This window comes from Tasmannia lanceolata, unplaced genomic scaffold, assembly GCF_043159265.1.
Source record: "Tasmannia lanceolata isolate RefF3 unplaced genomic scaffold, GAP_Taslan_0.1 ptg000006l, whole genome shotgun sequence".
In the NCBI taxonomy this organism is placed as follows: domain Eukaryota; kingdom Viridiplantae; phylum Streptophyta; class Magnoliopsida; order Canellales; family Winteraceae; genus Tasmannia; species Tasmannia lanceolata.
The window spans coordinates 39,840,193-39,842,748 of NW_027518683.1; the positions used below are offsets into that span (position 1 = coordinate 39,840,193).

General features: G+C 37.6%; 1 pseudogene; it reads left to right on the top strand.

The window, feature by feature from the left end:
* The first annotated feature begins 1,029 nt into the window (after positions 1-1,029).
* LOC143878597 (uncharacterized) lies at positions 1,030-1,563 on the top strand (annotated as a pseudogene).
* The last annotated feature ends 993 nt before the right edge of the window (positions 1,564-2,556 follow it).

Here is a 2,556-nt window from a genome sequence, read left to right on the forward strand (position 1 = left end):
TAAGGGATTCTTGTTCTTTCTTTCTCTTTACAATTATAACAGAGTTGCTCAGTCAGGTGATGGATAAGCCTTGTGATTGGTGGTTTCAATTGGGATCTGGATTAGAGATCACTCATCTTTACTATTCCGACGACACCCATATCTTTAACAGCCCAAAAGAGTAGAACATGAAGAATCTTTATGCCTGTAATTCTTACTTTTTAGCTTTGAGGGGGCAATACAGTTTTGAATGAAGATGATGGAAGATGGAAAACTGATGCCCTTGACGATGGAAGATGGAACCAGAATCCTGTAGCTGTGGAAGATATCTTGGAAGTGTCCTGCTTACTAAGGTGTAAATGCTGCTTTATTCTTTCAATACTCCTCTTCATAAAGGAAATGAAAACCGCAAGCTAGAGAGAGAGAGAGAGAGAGAGAGAGAGAGAGAGAGAGAGAGAGAGAGGACTCTAAAAATTGAGGCGTTGATTTGTTTTACGAGTGGCATGGGTGCACTTTTCAAAATTCAAACTACAAATAATTTAAACTATTTAACATCTTATGAAAGGGTTATAGTCCATATTCCACACTCGTATCTGTATCCAAAGATTTTGGTAGTTGGAGGATGTCCTTGCCAGATACTTGTAGTATTGGTATCCAGGCAACCTAGGAAATTTCTCATTGAAGGAAATTTCATTTGTTTAGTGACCTGATCTCAGTTTTTCATTAGTAGAAAATTTCACAACATCCCATTGTCTAAAAATAAGCATTCATAGTTTTTTTTTTTTTTTTTTTTTGGATATTGAAAGAATAGGGTAATATAGTTATTAGTTTTGCTCTTTATAGTTCTGATTGTCTGTTCTGTTAGTTTAAAAGCTACTAGGTAGTTGTGCTCTACCAATGTTGTCTGCTGTTATTTTGGAACTGTTGAGAAATTTTATAGTTCCACTTGTAAACTTTTATCTGTCTTTGAAAGGAAAATGAAAAATGGCTTGCAATGAAATTTCTTTGAATTAGTATATGAATTGAAGCAGTATCTCAATTTGTGTAGGAATGGGTTTGTGGACCTTGCTTGAAGGCTTTCTGCTTCTTGCAAATGCATTAGCGATCCTGAACGAGGACCGGTTTCTTGCTCCTAGAGGATGGAGTTTTTCTGAAGTCTCTGAAAGGGCAGGTTATAGGGCTCATCTATGCAACCCAATACTTTAGAGTGCCCCTAATAGCTCTCAATGCCGTCATGATTGTTGTAAAGTTGGTATCTGGTTGAGGTTGAACAGCCTGAATGTCACCTTATGAACTTCTAACACGGTTTTCTGGTTTGAACTTGATACGTGCCAAATACGGATTCTCCAAAAAATGACTGGAAATCTTCTCCAAATAAATCTCCTAAGTTTTAGGCTTTTAAGTATTTTATTTGAGTCCTTTAGAGTTGTGTTTGTTATATGGAATCGTGGATGTTATCGCTTTTCCAAATTTTTCTCTTTGTTAGTTATCTTTTGGGTCATGCTATTACGTGGGATGTAACCCTTCTATTTAAAGGGCATGTTTATCATTAATAAAAAAAGAGAATTTACAGTAAAATAGAAACTATGTTTCTAGGAGAGTTATGGGTCCTCTCGATTTGAACCGTTAGGAGGCCCCCGTTGCCTCGCACCAACCAGCATCTTTCCTATTCTTCCTTTTTATTTTATTTATTTGTGTTACGGCCGATTAGGCACGTAACAAAGTGGTATCAAAACTGTCGATCTTGCGCCATGGCTGAGTCTTCGGAGTTCTGGGAATCGATACGTGAAGATTTGCAAGAGATTAAAGCACTGGCTTTGAAAATGATGGAAGAACACCGACGATTTGCGGAATGCTTGAAGAAAATCAAAATGGAGATGAAGGAAATGTGCAAAGAAAATAAATAGTTGAAACTTGAGGAAGTTGATGTTCGTGTAGAGAAACTGGGAGAATTGATGCCAAAAAAGATGAAAAGTCATATTTCTTTTCGAGTTTTATCATGGCGGATTTTGAAAGTGGAGTTCCCAAGATCGCAACTGTTATTTTTGAAGATGGAAGTCCAATTTTAATTATGCTGCTCAACAAAATCATTTCCATTATGATTTGGGATCCCGGTGGATTAACGTGTTTGACCTTGAGGACAAGGCCATTTGTATGGGGGAAGGAAAGATACGTGCCAAATACGGATTCTCCAAAAAGCGGCTGGAAATCTTTTCCAAATAAATCTCCTAAGTTTTAGGCTTTTAAATATTTTATTTGAGTCTTTTAGAGTTGTGTTTGTTATATGGAATCGTGGCTGTTATTACTTTTCCTAATTTTTCTCTGTTAGTTATCTTTTGGGTCTAACCTGCCTCTAAATCTCTCAACCCTAACCCAACCAATCTAACCCGAAATTGGGTTGGGTTCTGGTTCACCTTGGGCCAAACAGAAAAAATACAATAACCCAAAGAAAATTAAGATAGAAATAGAGGATGGAGGTCCGGTTCGGGTCGGGTTGCCAAGGCCTCAACCCTAACCCAACCCAAAATTAAATAAGGTTGGTTTTTCCCAACCCTAAGCCAACCCAACCCGAGCAAA